We start from the raw sequence: 21,294 nt of genomic DNA on the forward strand, positions 1-21,294 counted from the left end.
TTACCTCATGCCTATAAACTCTGTGTCCATATCCTGAGTAAATACAAATGCAAAACATCCATTTAAGATTTCCCTCATCTCTTTCAACACCATGCACAGGTTACCAATCTGATCTGCCAGAGGACCAATTTTGTCTCTTGTTATCCTTTTGCTTTTAATACAGAAGCCCTAAGGATTCTCCTTCACCTTGTCTGCATGAGCAACCTCATGCCTTGTTTTAGCACTCCCTCATAAGTGTTCTCTTATGTTTCTTACAGTCCTCAAGTACCTCGTTAGTTCTTACCTACCTATACTTGCTATGTACCCCTTTTTTTAAACCAGAGCCTCAATGTCTCTCAAAAGCAAAGGTTTTCAAACCTATTATCTTTGCCTTTTATTCTGACAGACACATACAAACTCTGTACTCTGAAAATTTCACTTTTGAAAGCCTCCCACTTACCAAATACACCTTTTCCAGAAAGCAACCTGTCCCAACTCACAGTTGCCAGATCCCTTCAGATACCATCAAAATTGGCCTTTCTCCAATTTAGAATTTCAACCCGAGGACCAGACCTATTCTTCTCCATAATTACCTTGAAACTAATGGCGTTATGATATGATGCAGAGTCCAAGCAATAGCAAGTTCAAAGTTGTGAGACTTCCAAAGTATTTTTCATTCAACTCAAACATGAAGAACGGCAGTGATGCTTCACTACAGATGAGCTCAACGCACTTTATGCTCGCTTTGAAAGGGAGAATAAAACTATAGGTATGAGGATCCCTGTAGCACTCGGTTACCCTGTGATCTCTGCCTCAGAGGCCAATGTCAGACTGTCTTTCAGGAGGGTGAACCCTTGCAAGGCGGTGTGCCCTGATGGAGTACCTGGTAAGGCTCTGAAAACCTATGCCAACCAACTGGTGGGGGCATTCAAAGACATTTTCAATCTCTCACTACTACGGTTGGAAGTTCTTACCTGCTTCAAAAGGGCAACAATTATACCAGTGCCCAAGAAGAGCAGAGTGAGCTGACTTAATGACTACCACCCAATAGCACACACGTCTACGGTGATGAAATGATTTGAGAGCTTGGTCATGGATAGAATCAACACCTGTCTCAGCAAGGACCTGGACCCACTGCAATTTGCATCATACCACAATGGGCCCACGGCAGATGTGATCACGCAGCCTTGGATCACCTGGGCACTACAAATACCTATGTCAGGATGCTGTTTATTGACTTTTGTCACATACCCCGTGATGGGTTAAAGAACCAGCAGAGATGGAAAACACTTTGGAGTCTGGTACTGCTATTAACTAATAGAATTTATTAGTAACCATGCAATACAGTAATATAAATGCAGATATATAAAACAAGTTAGCAATGATTATATACATAAGTAAGTGTGGAAATATATGAAAACCAAGCTTCTTGAAGTCTGGGGGTAAATAGGTAGTCTTACGGTGATGAGTAAAGTTCAGTTCAGTTCATGGTATTGAGTTGAATCATGATGGAGAGAGAGAGAGAGGGAGAGACTTGAGTCTTCAGGTGAGCTGATGCCTTCGATCTTCCCATTGTCCTCCAAAATCCTTTAGAAGTCACCGACTGTGACCATAACAAAGGGGACCGTTCTTCTGTGGTGGAATTATCAACCTAGTTGAGGGTTGGACACAAATAACTCCCCAACGGTCACACCCTTTTCACACTGCGAGAGCCACTGATCGATCCGCCTGATTGATCCTCCAAACTCCACCTTTTCTGTGGGCACAATAAAGCTCGTTCAGTGTCCAAAACCACGTGTCTCCAGGTCTATCATCTGACCTTCTATCCATCTCACCATGCTGAATACCAGCTGTCCATCAAACAGCTCCTCCCTTCTCTCTCTGGAAGAATTTGGAAATGGAGAGTGTCCTTGTAGAAAGTGTAAACATGCTGTGAGCAGCCTTCGCCTCTCTCTTTCTTTCTCTCTCTTTTTAACAAAGTGTCTGTGTTGGACACCTCTCTTTTCAAAAGCACAGTTCATAGGGGTAATTCAGGACCCCATCACACTTTAGCTCAGCTTTTAAAACCATTATTCCTGTAGTCCTGATTGAAAAACTACAGAACTTGGACTTCTGTACTTCCCTCTGCAAATGGATCCTGGACTTCTTAACCAGAAGATCACAATCTGTGCGGATTGGAAATAACATCTACACCCGACTGACAATCAACACTGGAGCACCTCAGGGGTGTGTGCTTCATCCACTGCTCTACCCTCTATGTCATGACTGCGTGGCTAGGCATAGCTCAAATACCATCTATAAACTTGCTGGTGATACAGCCACTGTGCAGAAACTCAGGCGGATGAGAGGGTGTACAGGAGTGAAATGTATCAACTAGTTGAGTGGTGTCATAGCAACAACCCTGCACTCAACGTTAGCAAGTCCAAAGAACTGACTGTGGACTTCAGCAAGGGAAAGAGGAGGAAACACACACCAATCCTCATAGAGGGATCAGAAGTGGAGTGGGTGAGCAATTTTAAGATCCTGGGTATGAACATCTCTGAGGATGTAACATATATAGAAGGCAAGACAGTGTCTATATTTCATTAGGAGTTTGAGGAGATTTGGTTTGTCACCTAAAATGCTCAAACTTCTACAGATAAAGTGTGGAGAATATTCTGACTGGCTGCATCACCATCCGGAATTGGGGGGAGTGGATACTGCACAAGATCGAAGTAAATTGCAGAAAGGTGTAAAGTTACTCAACTCCACCATGGATACTAGTCTCCATAGTATACAAAACATCTTCAAGGAGCGCTGTCTCAGGAAGGTGGTGCCCATTGTTAAGGACTCCAGTACCCAGGGCATGCCCTTTTCTCACTGTTACCATCAGGAAGGAGGTACAGAAGCCTGAAGGCACACACTCAGCGATTCAGCAACAGCTTCTTCCCCTCTGTCATCGGATTTATGAATGGACACTGAACCAATGAGCACTACATCACTATTTTTTATTTCTGCTTTTGCATTACTCACTTTAATTTAACTATTTAATATACATACATGACTGTAGTTCAGGTTTTTCTATATTTACCTTTGTACTGCATTGAACTGCTGCCGCAAGGTTAACAAATTTCATGTCATATGCCAGCGATATTGAAGCTGATGCTGACTCGATCTGCCCTCTCCGGAGGCAACAACTTGATTTAGAGGTAGTTACAGATGCTGCCTACTCTGGAGAGGTTGGGCCTGACCCCATTAGAGTCATATGGAGATACAGCACAGTAACAGGCCATTCAGCCCCATATGCTAACCACTAACCACACATTTACACTGATCTTTCATTAATCCTACAATCTTGTCAATCCAGATTCTAGCCCTTGCTTTCATGCCAGGAGCAACTTCGAGCAGCCCATTAACCTACCAACGTGCGCGTATGTGAGAGGAAACCAGAGCACCAGGCAGAAACCAACACAATCACAGCCAGAACGATCAAACTCCACATAGACAGCAACAGAGGCCAGGACTGAACCCGAGCCTCCAGTGCTGTGTGGTTAAACTCCCTGTGTCACTATGTCTCCATGTGTTCCAAACATTGATATTGTCTATAATGACCAGAATCACTTCCCTCTCCATAGATGCTGCCTGTCTAAACTCACCGTGTTACTACATCTCCACGTGTTCCAAACATGGATAGTGTCTATAATGACCAGAATCACTTTCCTCTTCACAGACGCTGCTTGTCTTGGCAACTGCTATGGGGATTTCTGCGTTTAATTCTGATTTCCAGCATCTGCTGTGTTTCACTCTTTCGGAAACAACAGCTAACCTGCCGTGAGGATCCATTGGGAGGAACTTTGGAGAAGTCAGCCATGTGCAGCAGCACGAGACCGACAGTAGTGGGGAGGAGCAGGCCACAAGAACTGAATGAGCACCACTTCAGGTCCCAACTCCGGATCCCTGGTGGGGAAGCCAAAAGCAGCTGGCCAACACCACCCCCCCACACAAACACACCTGAGGATGCCGTAGATGACAGACCCCAGGCGACATCAGAGAACAACCTTTATGATCGTTAGATTTTGACAGTCAAAATCTAGGCTGATCCAGCTCTACCTGCAGGCTGTGATGGACTTGAACAAAGCACTCCCTTGTTCAGACAGCTTGTCAGTCCATGTTGAATGGAAACAGACCCAATGAGCACCTCATGCATAGAGTAGCAACTCCCCCAGGGTCAGTACAGCATAGGCGTGAGACAGTAAATCACAGTTTAAATCAGGAACGCACAGAGGAAACTAATCACAGTGCATTGGGAGAATAAATAGATCACCATCAAACATAATGGAACATGATGGTCCACAGGGGATGCTTCACATTAAAGGCTGTGATGGAGTGATTGAAAGTGGAATGTGTATTTTAAAAGCTTTGAGTAATTTGTCAACATTTTAAAGGCAATACAAGGGTCAATTCTGTACTTTTCTTTTAAGAGTAAATGATTGAAGCAGTGCCTTCATCTCCATCTGTAGCTCTGAAAGTGGAGTACGTCACACACAGCAAATTATATTTGGCAAGTTAGTGGATTAATTTGTTGACAGATTGCAACAAAGAAAATTGATGGCAGAATTCTGGTTGCTTCTGTTCACCAGTAATATTGAGAGATGGAGAAAACCAGGAAATCAGCAGATTTCATCAGATTAAAAAGGATGTCTCCAAAACCCCTCCACCTTCCTGCCTTAGAGGGCAGAAAATGGTAACTCCATGAAGCTCATATTTCTCCTAAAATAGGACCTGTTTTCTAAACTTTGATATATACTTGAAGGAACTCAGACAAGAAATTCCTTCACAAAACTGATGTGCAGCTGGAAATCAGATAGATTTCCGTTTCTCTCAGTCTGTCAGTAAAACCGTACCCTGTTGTACTTCCCACACTCGCCTGCACTTTCTCCCCAGCGAGTGGCAGGCTGGACTCCAGGATATCTTGTACCAAATTTCCGTCAGATGCACCAGTGACCCTCAGGCCAACCAGGGCTGTCAGACACACCAGTGACCTTCAGACCTGCTGGGGCCATCAGGCGCACCAGTCTCCCTCGGACCAGCCGGGGCTGTCAGACGTACCGGTCACCCTTGGACCAGCCGGGGCTGTCAGACGCACCAGTGACCCTCGGACCAGCCGGGTCTGTCAGATGCACCAGTCTCCCTCGGACCAGCCAGGGCCGTCAGACACACCAGTGACCCTCAGACCAGCCAGGGCCGTCAGACGTACCGGTCACCCTCTGACCAGCCGGGTCTGTCAGACGCACCAGTCTCCCTTGGACCAGCCAGGGCCGTCAGACGCACCAGTGACCCTCGGACCAGCCAGGGCCGTCAGACGCACCAGTCTCCCTCGGACCAGCCAGGGCCGTCAGACGCACCAGTCTCCCTCGGACCAGCCAGGGCCATGAGACAATGCTATCACACAACCACAGACAATACTGTCACACAACCACAGCCTGTGCAACAGGTTTGACAGACACACTTATGACAGCTAACTAGTGGTCCATCATGGTGGTATTTAATTTTGAGACTTGATCAAAAGCACACCAACCTTTACGCTCCCCGCTTTTCCTCATCGTTCTCCAGGACAGAAGACTGCCATTTCGACAGACACTGGAAAGGAGCGGAATTCAAATGGTACTAGTTGTTGCTGCAGCCACAACAATAGCATTTTACTTTCAGTTTGGGAGTTGTAGTTAACGGTCCTGTTGGTCTCACATTTATTGTTTTCCTTTCCCCTTAAATTATGCAACAATTCTCATTAAAGTCAGAGAATTTTAGAATTCTGTTGGAACCATCCAGCTCTCCATAAAGTATCAGATTGGTTTCCTGTCATCAGACACCCTGCTCACCTGATCTGTGACTTCTTCCCCTCCAGTAATGTGCAAATACAGGTGAGGTTTGTTCGGCACAGAATCTGCGTGAATGGAATCTTGTCCTGCAACTTGCTATGGTGTGTTTTACGCAGGCAGAGTTGGCTGCGCTGTCTGGCGTGTCTGCTATTCACTATCCCCGTGTACAATTCTGGTTGTAATACTGGCAGAGAGGTATGTTTGCAATAGAGGATGCAGAAGAGATTTCCCATGGAAGATTGGATAAACTGGGTTTGTAGGAAATCTGGGGTGGAGGACATTAAGGGGTCATATACAAGGTAAATAAGAAACAACATTTTCCATAGGAACACACATCAAAGTTGCTGGTGAACGCAGCAGGCCAGGCAGCATCTCTAGGACAAAGTACAGTCGACATTTTAGGCTGAGACCCTTCGTCAGGACTAACTGAAAGAAGAGCTAGGGAGAGATTTGAAAGTGGGAGGGGGAGGGAGAGATCCGAAATGATAGGAGAAGACAGAAGGGGGAGGGATGGAGCCAAGAGCTGGACAGGTGATTGGCAAAAGGGATATGAGAGGATCATGGGACAGGATGCCGAAGGAGAAAGAAAAGGGGGAGGAGGGAAAACCCAGAGGATGGGCAAGGGGTAGAGTGAGAGGGACAGAGGGAGAAAAAGGAGAGAGAAAAAGAATGTGTGTATATAAATAAAGAACAGATGAAGTACGAGGGGGAGGTGGGGCATTAATGGAAGTTAGAGAAGTCAATGTTCACGCCATCAGGTTGGAGGCTACCCAGGTAGAATATAAGGTGTTGTTCCTCCAAACTGAGTGTGGCTTCATCTTTACAGCAGAGGAGGCCGTGGATAGACATATCAGAATTTTCCAGAGGAGATGTTTATCAACTTAGGGGGCACAGTGAAGGGAGAACAGCTTAGTGTGGCAAAAACAGAGAGATTGGAATAACTCAATGGGTCAGGCGACATCTATGGAGGGAAATGCTCAGCCAACATCTTGTGTTACGACTCTTCATCTTCACTGAAGAGTACAGGGGAGATAGCCAGTATAAAGTAGTGTGGGAGAGGGGTGAAGCAGGAGCTCACAGGCAATAGTTAGATGCAGGTGAGGAGAGGGTGATGGGTAGATGGAGTTAAGTGGGCTTGTAGGCTGCAGATACTGACAAAGGCTGGGCAGTAAAAGCTGGCATCAACAAAGGGATACAGATAGGAGAGGAAAATGGAAGCAGATCCGGGTGGGGGGAGGTGAGGGACCCATCAGAGTGTGTGTGGTTGATGGTGCAAGGAGGTTGGGTGTAGTATGAGATCGGGGAGAGACAGGACAGGTTCAGAGAAGAAGCAGGTTACCTGAAGTTGGAGAGTTCAATGTCATGCCATCAGGGTTTTAGACTGCCCAGGCAGAGTATGAGGTGCTGTTCCTCTAGCTTGTGTTTGGCCTCGCTCTGGTGGGGAGGAGCCTGGGGATGGACAATGTCAGTGGGGGGATGTGGAGGAGAATTAAAATAAAAATGGCTGACAACCAGGATTTCCAGGTTGGTGAAGCAGTCACCTCATCTGCACTGGGTCTCTCTGATGAAGAGGAGACCCCATCAGGAGCACAGAGGCTGGAGAAGGTGCAAGAGATTGGTCACGTCATATAGAGGGGTTGTCTAGTGCCTGGATAACAATGAGGGAGGGGGTGGAGGTGGGGGGACATATGTTATACTCCTGGTGGTCACAGGGCAATGTGCCAAGGGAGGGGATGGTAAGTGAACTGAAGAATCACAGGGAGAGCGATTTCTCTGGAGAGCAGAATGGGGGGGTGGCGCAGTTGACAGGAGGTTTGACTGCTGATGGGATCACACAGCAGCTGAAAATATCAAATAATGATGTACTGGATGGATGTGGGGAAGCTAACCCTGTTTCCATCTGGGGAAGGTGAGGCAGAAAACATGCAGGAACTGATGGAACTATGGATGGAGGCTCTATCAGCCGTCGGTTTCGAGGGGGTTCAAGGAACAAGCTGAAGGTGGTACACAACCCCCGAGAAGGCACAACACAATATGTCACAACCACGGATTTGGCAGCAAGGGAGATATGGTAATTGTGCTTGTGAATTTACACGTGTCAGCTAATTGTTTAATCATGATAGTATTTAACTCCATACTTGTCGTTGTAGTGTTTGTTGAGACTTGGACAGAGCACAGCAACACTTCGCTGTCTGTTTGCATTCAGCCTTTTCCCTGAAAAATCGGACTTTTGAGTCATCTGACTTCGAAGACCAGTGGTATTCGTATAACGTTCAGATTTTCTTTAGGCTTCGGTTTCCATTTGAAAGTTTTAGTTAATGACACTGGCCTGGCCTTTGTTGTCTATTTTCCCTTAAACACTGTTCCTATTAAAGTCTGTGAACTATCGACCTGCTTCAGTATCTCTCACTCCGCCCTTGGGCCATATCCGAACCTGGTAACAGCAAGTCTCGAACTCACAAAGATGGACCCAGCAGAGAGAGAGCAGCTGACCTTGGCCGTGAGATTCATTGGTCAGGTAGGAGACAAGCTACAGGCAATGGAATCTGTTCTCAGTGAAGCTACAGAGGCAATGAGGCAGATAACCTCGTGCCGACAAGCCCAGTCTCACTTGGAGGAACAGGTATTGTCCCTAGCCACAACTGTTCAATATCTCACCACAGACAATCGGACTCGGGTGTCTGCGATTTCCGCACTCACGGTCGCTGTCCACGAACTTACTGTGAACGGCCAGCATCAGCTGACAACCATTAGCGTTCTCGCCAGCTCATTTCAGCAACTTCAGGCCACCTGAGTCCCACTCCCAGCATCTCGCAGGTCCTCCTTTCCTGCAGCCCCGACAATCTCTGCTCCCGCTCCCAGCCCAGACCAGATCCGACTCCCACGACCGTTCAAGTACCGAGTATTCCGCCACCAGGCAGATATTCTGGTGATCCCGATGGCTACAGGAATTTTATTACCCAATGCGAGCTGACATTCCAAGCCCAGCCTGGTCGTTTTGGTGATGATGCGCGAAAACTGGTGTACATGGTCAATCTCCTTGACGGACCTCCACTTAGCCTGTTCAACGCTTTACGGGAGCAAGGATACCCCGCAGCCCAGTTGTTATGACATTTCGTGGCGGAGTTAAGGAGGGTTTTTGATCTTCCAGTACGGGGTCAGGAGGCTGCCTACCGCCTATTGAACCTGCACCAAGGCAAAGGAACGGTGAAATTCCGTACCCTTGCAGTAGAGACGGGATGGAATGAGAGATCTCTTGTCACTGCCTTCCAGCGTCGACTGAACGCAGGGGTCCTGCATGAGATCGCTGTCCGGAATGAGCAGGATAGTCTGGATGACCTGATTAATCCGGCTAATCAAGCTGACGACTGGGTAACTGATAGGCGCGGGGAAAGAATGTCTCAAACTTCCGCCTGATCACCGTCTTTTCTCTCCCTCCCTCACCTCATCACCGTCTTTCCTCGCCCTCTCCCTCTCCCTGGCCTCACCACCCAGCCCACGGAGGAGCCTATGCTGCTGGGCGCCTGTCTCGGTTCCTGCCTCTACTGTAGTGATCCGGGACACTTCCGGGCGGCATGTTCCAAGCGTCCAGTAAAAGAGAATACCCCGTCAGCAGGGAGGGGAGTCCTGACGGGTCGGTTCTCTCTTCAGTCAGTTTCCCCTAATTCTGTAATGCTCGCAGCTTCCTTGTCGTGAAGGTCTCAGACCCATGCACTTGAGGTGTTTATCGACTCCGGTGCAGCCGGGAATCTTATGGACTTCTCTCTCGTTGTCATGGTCCGGATCGCGTTCCCCTTAAATTTACTTAAAATTGATCCGGACTGTTGATTCCCTGTTTCCCTTTGGTTCCCTGTTTTCCCGTGTCCCTCGGGCTTGGTGATTAGAGGCAATTTACTCTCGGCTGAACCGGCAGTTTATTGTCTCCGACTTTCAGCCGTTCTGCGTGAGAGCGTTAACCAAGTCACCGAAGGTAGTTGCGAGTCAATATTATCTGGCTGGAGCCAACTAACTTTGCCGGAGCAAGCCTAGTCTCCTCCCGGAGCAAGTACCAGTAAGCCGCCTTTCCTTGCCATAGCGGGTCAGTCAAAGTTAACCCGCCGGGGTGAGTCAAGAGCTCGCCGCTGCTTGGAGCGGACTTGTGCCCAGTCATAGTTCTGTATCCATATCGTGCGTCTAAAAGGGGTCCCGGCCCTGTGTCAAGAAGAATCCCGACTCCGTCCGGTGTCTAAGGAGAATTCGCAGCTCAGTGTTTTATGGCTTGTGTCTCAGTCTGTCCCGTGAATAATCGAGTCCCAGCTCCGGAGGCGCCAAGGAATCGAGTCCCGGCTCCGGAGGCTCGTGTTCCGAGTCCTAGCCCAGACCCTTAGTCCCAGCCTAGTCCAGGGCCCGAGTCCTTGTACATTTCGCTATTCCCACTTCTGCTTTGCTCTCCTTGTAACGAGCAATAAACTCGATTTAGTTAACCCCACAAGACGTGTTTGTGTCTTGCTTTTGGGTCCACCCTTGCTCCCCACCTTGTGACACTCGCTCAAAGATGGGGAGTTCCGACTCAGGAATTGAGAGAAAAGATCAATGTCAAGGCGCTGGACAGTTGACATCTGGAGAACTGGCCAGATCCACCTTTCCACCCAACCCCTCCAAACTGGTGCTTGAAGCCAACCATCATGAAGAAAGGTCTTCCTATCTGGTTAATTCACCTGATCTGCCACTGGTACTTGGTCTCCCCTGGTTATCCCTACATAACCCATGGATCGAATGGTCTCTGAAGGTACTCCAAGAGTAGGGACCAGCATGCCTGTCTACCTGTCTGGGTCCATCTCAAGCTCCATCCCATGAATCCCCACCTGTGTCAGCTAAGGATGTGGATCTGTCTGGGATTCTGGCTGAATATGCAGATCTCCTTGAGGTTTTCAGTAAAAGAGAGGCCACCAGCCTGCCCCCCACACCGGCCGTACGACTGTGACATAGACCTCCTTCCTGGCACTAGTCCTCCCCAGGGCCAGCTCTTTTTTTCCCCCCTCTCATCCTGAAATGGTGGCCATGGAGGAATACATTAAGGAGACATTGAGAATGTGGTTTATCCATCCGTCAACCTCGCCAGCAGGAGCAGGCTTCTTTTTTGTGAACAAGAAAGATGGCAAACTCCGTCCCTGCATCGATTATCAGCCCCTGAACAACACTGTGAAGAAACGCTACTCTCTTCCCTTGCTGGAGTCTGCGTTTGAACATCTCCAGGGAGCAGCAATATTTTCCAAAATTAATCTGAGCAATGCTTACAACCTGATTCGCATAAGAGAAGGGGATGAGTGGAGAATGGCTTTCAGCACCTCTAATGGCCACTATGAATATCTGGTGATGCCTTTTGGTCTGGCCAACACCCCTGCTGTATTCCAGGCCTTGGTTAATGATGTGCTCAGGGACATGTTAAACCAGTTTGTGTTTGTGTGTTTAGATGACGTCCTTATCTATTCCTGCTCTCATCAGGAGCACGTCCAGCTTGTCCGGAGAATACTCAGACGTCTTCTTGAAAATAACCTGTACGCTAAGCCTGAAAAAAGTGAATTCCATAAAAACCATGTGTTGTTTGTGGGCTATATACTTACCCCATCCAGTGCTCAAATGGACCCTAGTAAAGTTCAGGCAGTTGCAGAGTGGCCCAAACCGTCTACAGTCAAACAGGTACAGTGCTTCATGAGGTTTGTGAACTCCTATCGCAGCTTCGTGGCTCCTATAAACAAACTCACCAAGTAGACCTCGGCAGGATTGCATTGGATGGACGATGCCAACCAAGCATTTTCCGAGCTAAAGCGACGTTTCACCACTGCCCGCTACTGCAACACCCAGACCCATCTCAGCCATTCACTGTCGAGGTGGGTGCATCCGATGTAGGCATTGGAGCTGTCCTCTCTCAGCGCTCGTCTGCGGATAGTCAGCTACACCCTTGTGCCTTTCTTTCCCGTCGCTTGACTCCAGCCAAGAGGAACTACGATGTTGGGAACTGGGAGTTTCTGGCTGTCAAGGAGGACCTGGAGGCACTGCCTCTCCACCAGGTTTGCCCATAGATACCACCTCCAGCTCGCCTTGGGGAAACACACCTTTAGATACATAATGCTCAATGATAGCTCTGATTCTCCACTCTCCTCATTGTCGACTTCCCCTTAAAAAGATTCAGCCATTTGGCAACAGTCACCAATTCTGATTTCCTGGCATCCTCTAATGCCTCCAAGGTTGGCGCCTTTAGAAATTCCTCAGTCTCCATTTCTGCTGTTTGCCCTTTCTTTCTTTCGGGATTTTTAACCCAATCAATTTACCCAGTCCCAAATTTGGCGTTCAAAATCCCAGACGAGATCCCCACTTATGTTATGCACCCCGTAACTGGGTTGCCAAACCAGCAGAAATGGACCACTCGTTGGAGTCTGGATTACTAGGAACTACTAAAGTTTTATTAAAGAAATAAATAACACAGTACTCTAATCGTAAGGATAAAAATGCAACAGGTTAGCAATGATAATACACACGTACACAGAACTAGGGTAATAGGAATCAAACCAGGTTCTATCGCAGTCTAGGGGTAAAATGATCAGTCTTAAGTGATGCAGAGTTCAGTTCAGCTTAGTACAGCTCGCTGTAATTGCTGTTGTGCTGTTGGAGAGAGAGAGAGGTGGGGGATGCAGTTTGTTTCAGGCAGACCTTTGATGTCTTCTATCCCGCTGTGGTCACCGACTATGACCCCTCCGTTCCGGATACGATCGTTTTTCCGTAGTGAACCCAGCACCCAGGCAAGGGCGGACACACACACCAGGTTCCTGCCGATCGTACCTTTACACCCTGTGAGCCTATGGTCGATTCCCGCGAACCAGACCTCCAAACTCTCACCAACTTGTGGGGGTACACCGCTCTTTCCAGGGGCTCATTATCTTGTGGTCTCGTGGTGTGTCGCGTGCCTAGCGAACCTGCTCTTTTTATCCCCCTGCTGGGGTATCGCCTGTTCATCAAACTTCAAACAGTTCAGGTTCAAAGCAACGGGTCTGTCAATATTCTGAATTGTGTTTCTTTTCAGTTAATCTCTCTCTCCTCTCTCATCAGCATTTTGAACGTTTCTCCATTGTCTCTCTTATCTCTCTCATTAGCATCAATCGCCCAACAACTTGGTTTGGCGTCACAATATTAACAATATCTTTCAGGATTTTTATTCCAATCTCTATAAATCTGTTTCCAGCAGATCTCTCTAAAATGAAAGCTTTTTTATATAAGATTAAATTTCCTCAAATTACTGCTGAAGATCAACAGACCCTTGATGTTCCAATTGTTGAGCATGAAATTCAGAAAGCTATATGGTCAATGCAATCAGGTAAAGCTCCTGGACTCCATGGTTATTCAGTAGGATTTTACAAAAAATTTGAAAAATTACTTTCTCCATATCTTTTGGAAATATTTCATGAATCTTTTGAGAAAGGCAATTTACCTTCTTTTTATGAAGCTTCTGTTTCTTTAATCCTTAAGAAAGATAAAAATCCTACTGAATGCTCATCTTATAGACCTATCTCGCTATTCAATGTGGATGCTAAAATTCTTTCCAAGATAATGGTTAACCGTTTGGAAAACATTTTATCTAAATTATCTCTATGGATCAAACAGGCTTCATTAGAGGCCGTTACTCTTTTTCTAATGTTCGGAGATTGATGAATATTATATATTCACCATTATCCAAAATACCTCAATGTGTTATTTCTCTGAATGCAGAAAAGGCATTTGATAGAGTTGAATGGACTTATTTGTTTAATGTATTAGAGAGATTTGGCTTTGGTAATAATTTTAATGAGTGGATTCAAATGATCTATAAGAATCCTCTCGCTACTGTCATTACTAATAATCTTGGGTCTCCCTTCTTTTTACTTTCATCAGGTACCCAACAAGGGTGTCCATTAAGTCCTTTATTATTTAATCTCGCATTGGAGCCTTTGGCTATAACAATTCGTGAAGCTAAAAATATTCGTGGTATTTCTATAAATGGGACCATACATAAGATTTCTCTTTATGCAGATGATCTTTTGGTTTATATCTCGAATCCAGAAGAATCTATTCCTAATCTTTTGGAATTATTGAATGATTTTGGAAAATTTTCAGGATATAAACTTAACTTAAAGTGAATTGTTTCCTTTAAATGTTCCTGTTTTTATATATAAGGATATTCCATCTAGAATTGTGAATTATTTTAAATATTTGGGTATTATCACTGCAAAAAAATATAAAGATCTTTATAAAGCTAATGTAGTTCCTTTATTGGATTCTATGAAACAATTATTTTCTAGATGGAATCCTCTTACACTTTCTTTAATGGGTTATATTCATGCCGTGAAAATGATGATTTTACCTAGATTTTTATATATTTTTCAAAATATACCTATTTTTCTAACCAAAGAATTTTTTGATCAAATTGATTCTACTATTTCGTTCTTTATTTGGAATAATAAAAAAACAAGAATTAATAAGTCTCATTTACAGAAATCTAAAAAAGAGGGTGGACTCACGCTACCTAATTTGAGATTGTATTATTGGGCTGTTAATATTTGACAATTATGTTTTTGGTTATATTGGCTTGATAAGAATCAAAAACCAGCTTGGATTGATTTAGAATTTAAAGCTATTAATCAATTTTATTTAACTTCATTACTAGGAGCTCCATTACCTTTACAACTTGCTAAAATCCCTAACTTAAATTTCTACCCTGTTACTAAACAGTCCTTACGGATTTGGTTTCAGTTTCGCAACTTTTTTAATTTCAAACAATTTAAATTGTCTAGTCCTGTATTTCGAAATTTGCTATTTAAACCTTCCATTACCGATCCCATTTTTCTTTAATGGGGAAGTAAGGGAATTTGTTCTTTCGCAGACTTATTTACTGATGGTCGATTGATGTCTTTTGAGGAGTTAGTAAATATTCTCTCTCTCACACACTACTTGCAATATTTACAGGTCAGACATTATTTACAAAAATATGTTTCTACATTTCCATATATGCAAGTATCTGATTTGTTGGACACTATTTTGAATATGAATCCCTTAGTGAGAGGTTCCATTGGTAGAATTTATAACTTATTTTTACTACAAAAAGATAACTTCTCACTAAAGATTAAACAAGATTGGGAGAGAGAATTTAATATGACTTTTGTTAATGAAGACTGGTCGCGAGTTTTGAAAATGGTTAATTCTTCTTCGATATGTGCCAATCATTGTTTAATTCAGTTTAAAATTGTTCACCGCTATTATTTAACAAAGGAGAGGCTATCTAAAATATTCCCTAATATAGATAATTACTGTGACAGGTGCAAAAATGAAGTAGCTACTTCATCACATATGTTCTGGTCATGTCCTTTGTTGAAATCTTTTTGGAAAACTTTATTTTCTACAATTTCTAAAGCTTTGAAAATTAATTTACAACCTAATACATTGCCTATTTTATTTGGAATAGTTCTGCATCATATTCAGCGTATTTCATCTTCAGACCAACATGTAATTGTATTTGTTACATTGTTGGCAAGAAGAGCTATTTTACTGAATTGGAAAGATACCTCTGCTCCTACAATAACTCAACGGTTTTCCCAAATAATGTTATGTCTTAGTTTGGAAAAAATGAGAAGTAGAACTTTTTGACCTTCAATTTGATTTTGAGTGAAGGTGGGGCTGTTTTGTTAAATATTATCATTTAATTTGAATCAATTTACACGGTTTCCTTCCAATTTTATATTATATAAATGTGATTTGGTGCTTGTTGTTTATATATATTTGTAAGATGTATCACTCCAGGAGTTGGTTCCTAATGGGTTTTTTTTCTCTCCTTTTTTTTTGTTTTCTAGTTAGTGGTTTTTTTTTAGTTAGCTGGGGTTCTCTTTTTTTCCTTTTTCTGTTATAAAATTTTTTTTTCATTACCATATATATGGTTTTTCAGCTTCAATTATATATATATTTTGCTGAATTTCTGTATTTTATAGCTGTAGAATATTATATTAATAAAAAGATTTTAAAATGAAATTAAATGTTTTGCTTTTGGCCTTTTCCCTGAGAAATTGGATTTTTGAGTCAACTGACTCTGCAGACTAGCAGTATTTGTTTAATAATTAGATGTTCTTTTCAGCCACAGTGTGGGCTTCGGTTCCCATTTGAGAGTTTTGGTTAACGGCCCTGTTTGGCGTTGCGCTTATTGTTTATTTTCCCTTTAATACTGTTGGCAATAAAGTTTCTGAGCTATCGAACTACATAACTCTCTCACTCCGCACCTGGGCCATATCCAAACCGAGGAACACAATGCTCGGAGAAGGTGTCGAGGCAGACACTCTCACCATTGAAAAGCATTGGGATGAGTAGGAAGGCATAGTAGCCCCAGGGCAGGTACACTAGTAAATGGGACTGGTGTGGATGGTACCCGATATCAGCATGGACATGTGGGGTGTGTTATACACCCATCCTAATGAATAATTTGGCCTTTGGAGGCATCCCAGGCTCTAAGGGAATATGGCCAGCAGGAGGCAAATGCCAGTAAGTACCCACAGAAGTGGTTAGCCTCTACACAGCTCCTCATTGCTAGTATCCTATCACTAGCCCCCTAACTACTCCCTCCTCCCATCTTTCACCCAGGATCCCACACTCGCCCCTTACGACCCAAGTCCTTACTCCAACTCCTGAGCAGAGACCGCACCCCAACTATGAGAGGTGATTGATAAGTTCATGGCCTAAGGTGGAAGGAGATGAGTTATACAGCTCTCGTTACATGCACATGCAGTTTAACTCTTTCAGTGATTATGCAGAAGGTTTGAAGTTAATAACTCATCTCCTTCTACCTTATATAAACTTATCAATCACCCGTGATGAGTTATTAACCTCAAACTTTTTGAAGTGATACCGCAAACACTGGAGGGCAGCAGCAATGAGAGGGGCAAGCCCCTGACCCAGCATAGACAGTGTGTTGCACGGCCTTCGGCTTCTCCTCTTCTGGACTGCTACAGCAGGCAAGCCCATGGACTGAGGCCTCGTCCTTACTACAACTGAGGCCACACAGCACTCCTGCCATCTGTCTCCCCAATAAGCAGGGAAAGAGACAAGTAGCATTTTACATTTCTAATGCCCAACAGGCTCTTTCGATGACAAGAGAAACATCCCAGACACCCGCTCGCGGTTAGGCTGCGCCTGCGCACCGCCTTTGCACACTGGCTCTGACGCCTTCCTATAGCGGGCACTGAGTTGTCCTGCGACGGTAAAAAGATGTTTAAACCATAACCATAAAGTCACAGAGATGTACAGCACTTACAGGGCTGCGGCCACTGAGACCATGCTGACCAACAACACCCAATTTCGCTCTAATCCTCGCTAATTACTCCCCGTGATCAATTTAAGCGTTGAAGATTGAAACATCGAGGTGAATGCAGAAGGCGAGTGACTGGTCAGCACCAACTACCTGCCTCTTGCTCATTGCAGTGACGATCTCCCCCTCGATACTGCCAGATAAGATGTCTGTGTGTGACAGCCTGTCGCTCGCTGCTGCTGGGTTTGACTGGTCTCTCCCTCCCTCGATGCTGTCGGAGGGTGTTACCAAAGTTCTGCGTTTAGACGGTTGGACTGTGGACACTTACAGTTTGTTATATATATATTCTGAATCTTTATCGGTTCTTTCTTGTTGCTATTTGGTGACTTGTTAGGTTTGTTGGCACGAATGGGGTGTGTTTAGGGGTTTGATGTTCTTACCGTGTGCAAGGTTTGATTTTCTGCATGGGGTGGGGGGTGTTTGAAGTTCTTGCCGTTTGCATGATTTATTTTTCTGCGTGGTGGGAGGGGGTTTTCAGGTTTTTCTTTAAATGACTGCTGTAGATTTCTTTGTTTTGAGGCTCTCTGGAGAAGACGAATCTCTGAGTTTTATACTGCAAACATACTTTGACAAAAAATGAACCTGTAGAAGTCTGTTCCTGACCTGGACTGAACTGGGGACCGCTTGCATGTGAAGTGAATCTAATGACCACAATACAACCAAAACAGTGATGTCGACAAAGAAAATCCTGATGACGGGATTTGATCAGAAATGCCAACTGTTTATTCCCCTCCATAGATGCCGACTTCATTCAATATTTTGTGCGTGTTGCTCAGGATTTCCGGCACCTGCAAAATTTTTCATGTAACGAGTGTTGCCTGTGGACTAGGAGTGAGCCCATCTTCTGCTCCCCACTCTGGTGTTCAACACCGGCACATCCACAGCACTCCCTGCGAAGCTTTCATTTTAAGCTCTGGCTACACATGTACACATATTGCCACCCTTTCCCTGCAGTGCTGAAGAATCTAACCTATCAGTCCTATCAGTCATCTAAACCACCCAAGCTGAAGGGAGGAAGAACTGTGTCTACCTGAAGTACAGTCAGACCCAATCTGTGTGGCGGTTGGGTCCCGATGCATTTCAAGGGCGACGTGACCGGCATCTGCAGAGTCTCTTGTGTTTATGATCTATAGCTTGGCCAAAATAGCAAGGATCTTAGATTAGTCAAAGGAGGTCAGCCAAACACAACCTCCTGTTGCTATGGTAAAAAGTATTATCTCAGCACGTGGCTAATAACTTCGGACAAACACGCTGTTCTTAATCATTCAGCATCGGAACTCGATATTATTTGATGTCTGACCTGGCTGTGATCCAATTGGTAATTCTACTGAGTTATGCCAAGTGCATAAACCTATTTTCAGCATTCAAATGTAAACACAGTGCAGATCTGTGTAACGATCTGAAACGGAAATACCATTGGCATTGAACACTTGAATACACCTTTTTTTAAAAAAAATCGAGGCCATCCTCTGTCATCTCACTGCTCAGGTATAAATATGTACAGAACTAGTGGCAGCAAGGAAGGACCACGGGGAGTCTCTGTCTGAGTGAGTAAATTCTGACTGAAGGACACCATGAAATGTTCAAACCATCGACCGGGTGAAAACTTCTGCGATCATTTTATTGTTAGATGATTCTGACAATGATAATTGTGAAAAATCTGCCATTTTCTACAGCACAAGAAGGCTGGAGTTGAACTAGTTGCAGGGGGACGGGAACCAGAGTGCTTGGGCACGTAGTGGAGTGGTTTTAGGGAAAGATGATGCTAAGCCTACATACAAAGACAGGAATTGAAAGGTTGAGCAGCTGAGAATAATGTTCTGAATGTCTCTATTTCAATACCAGTAGTATTATAGTTAAGGTGAATGAGCTCAGAGCAGGGATCAGCCAGTGGAATTATGACATTATAACCATTACTGAGACTTGTTTGCAGGAAAGGCAGGACTGGCAGCTCAATATTCTGGGGTTCCATGTTTCAGGCATGATAGAACAGGAGGGATTAAAGAGGGAGGGGTGGCTTTGCAGTCAGGGAAAATGTCACAGCTGCACCCAGACAGGACAGATTGGGGGGGGGGCAGGGTGGAGCTCATCTATTGAGGCTTTACTGAGGAATAAGAAAAGATGACCAGTTGATGAGATTATATTATAGACCACCCAATAGATAGTGGGATTTAGAGGAGCAAACTTGTAGAGAGATTGTAAACTGTTACAAGAAAAGTGAGGGTGTGATCGCAGATTATCTTAACTTTCCATATATTGATTGGGACTCCTATACTAGAAAAGGGCAGGATGGGACTGAGTATGTCAAGCATATTCAGGAAGGTTTCCTTTATCATTATATGGAGGTCCCAACTAGAGAGTGTGTGATGCTGGATCTCCTGTTGGGGAATGAGATGGGGCAGGTGACAGAAGTTTGTGTAGGGAAACACCTAGGATAGTTATGGTCCTCAGGTTAAGATTCTGAATTGGAGCAAGGCCAATTTTGATGGCATCAGAAAGGATCTGGTAAATGTGGATTGGGCCAGGTTGTTTTCTGGCAAAGACCTTTTAAAATGTTAGTGGGAGACCTTCAAAAGTGAAATTTGAAGAGAACAGAGTTTGCACGTTCCTGTCTGAATAAAAGGCAAGGCTGACAGGTTTAAGCTAACTTGGCTTTTGAGATATATTGAGGCCATGTTTCAGAAGATGATGAGGTGCATAGCAGGTACAGGCAGCAAGGAACAAATGAGATACTCGAGTATAAAAAATGCAAAAGAGAACAATTAAATGGGAAATCCGGAGGGCTGAAAGAAGGCCCAAGGTTTCTTTAGCAGACAAGGTGGAGGAGAATCCCAAGGGCTTCTACAGGTTTTTTAAGAGCAATGGGATAGCAAGGGACAAAGTTGGGCCTCTTGAAGATTGGCGTTATTACCTATGCATGGAGTTGAATATGATAGGGGAGATTTAAGTCTTTTTTGCATCTGTATTTACTCAGGAGTTGGACACAGCATTTATAGAAGTGAAGCAAACCAGCAGAGAGGTCATGGACAATATACAGATTACAGAGGAAGAGGTGCTTGATGTCTCGAGGCAAATTAGGGTGGATAAATCCCCAGGGCTTGACAAGGTGTTCCCTCAGACCTTTTGTGGAGCTAATAAATTGCAGGAGCCCTAGCAGAGGTATTTAAAATGTCTTTATCCGTGGGTGATGTGCTGGAGGATTGGAGGATAACTAATGTTGTTCCGTTCTTTAAGAAAGCCTCAAAGAAGAAGATGGGAAATTATAAGCCAGTAAACCTGAAATCAGTAGTGGATAAATTATTGAAAGCTTTTTTAATGGATATATATAAATCCTGCATGGGATGTTGTTCAAGATGGTTCAGTTGCTTGGAATCCAGGATGAAGTAGTAAATTGGATTCAACTTTGGTTTCACGGTAGAAGTCAGAGAGTGGTAGTAGATAGTTGCCTCTCTAACTGGAAACCTGTGGCTCGTGGTGCCGCAGGGTTGGCACTGGGTCGAATGTTGTTTGTCATCCGTATCAACCGAAGCAAAATTAAGTCCTCAGAGTGTTGTTCTTCACTGTAATTGCTTACATGATTTTTACTACCTTTTTCTTTCTCTTGCAAATCGAGCATTGGGTCTTTTATTTTGATTTTTATTCCTTTTTTCTTTAATTGGGTTCTTTTGGGTTTCTTGCTTTGTGGCTATCTGTCAACAAACAAATCTCAAGGTTGTGTAATTTATATTCTTTGATAATAAATTAATCTTGAGTGTTATCTGTACTGTATATTGTTTAATTAAGCACTTTTGTTCCTTTAAATAATTCATTATGGGTTATATGCAAAAACCCGTGAATTGCCTTTGTCATCACGCTACCACACAATACTTACAAAATTACTCAAATATTATTGAAATATTACAACAGTAAGAGTGTGCTGCAGGCATTTACAGCAACAAGTCTCTCTCAGCAAGCACAGTGTCTAGGATTTTAGATTCTGATTACAACAAACTCAGTATGTCTGAATGCAGGACTTCTGATACCCCGACAGAATACCCTGGAAAATGCATGGTTATGCACTTTGGTAGAAGAAATAAGTGTGCAGACTATTTTCTAAAT

General features: G+C 44.3%; 1 protein-coding gene across 1 annotated transcript in view; it reads left to right on the top strand.

Annotated features, from left to right (window-relative positions):
* The first annotated feature begins 17,218 nt into the window (after positions 1-17,218).
* Positions 17,219-21,294, top strand: part of LOC134350194 (transcobalamin-2-like) — a 28,839-nt gene continuing 24,763 nt past the window's right edge. The window contains exon 1 of the mRNA XM_063055177.1: positions 17,219-17,274. The gene's annotated coding sequence lies outside the window, so the exon portion shown is untranslated. The remainder of the gene's footprint in view (positions 17,275-21,294) is intronic.

This window comes from Mobula hypostoma, chromosome 8 (genome assembly GCF_963921235.1).
Source record: "Mobula hypostoma chromosome 8, sMobHyp1.1, whole genome shotgun sequence".
Classification (NCBI taxonomy): domain Eukaryota; kingdom Metazoa; phylum Chordata; class Chondrichthyes; order Myliobatiformes; family Myliobatidae; genus Mobula; species Mobula hypostoma.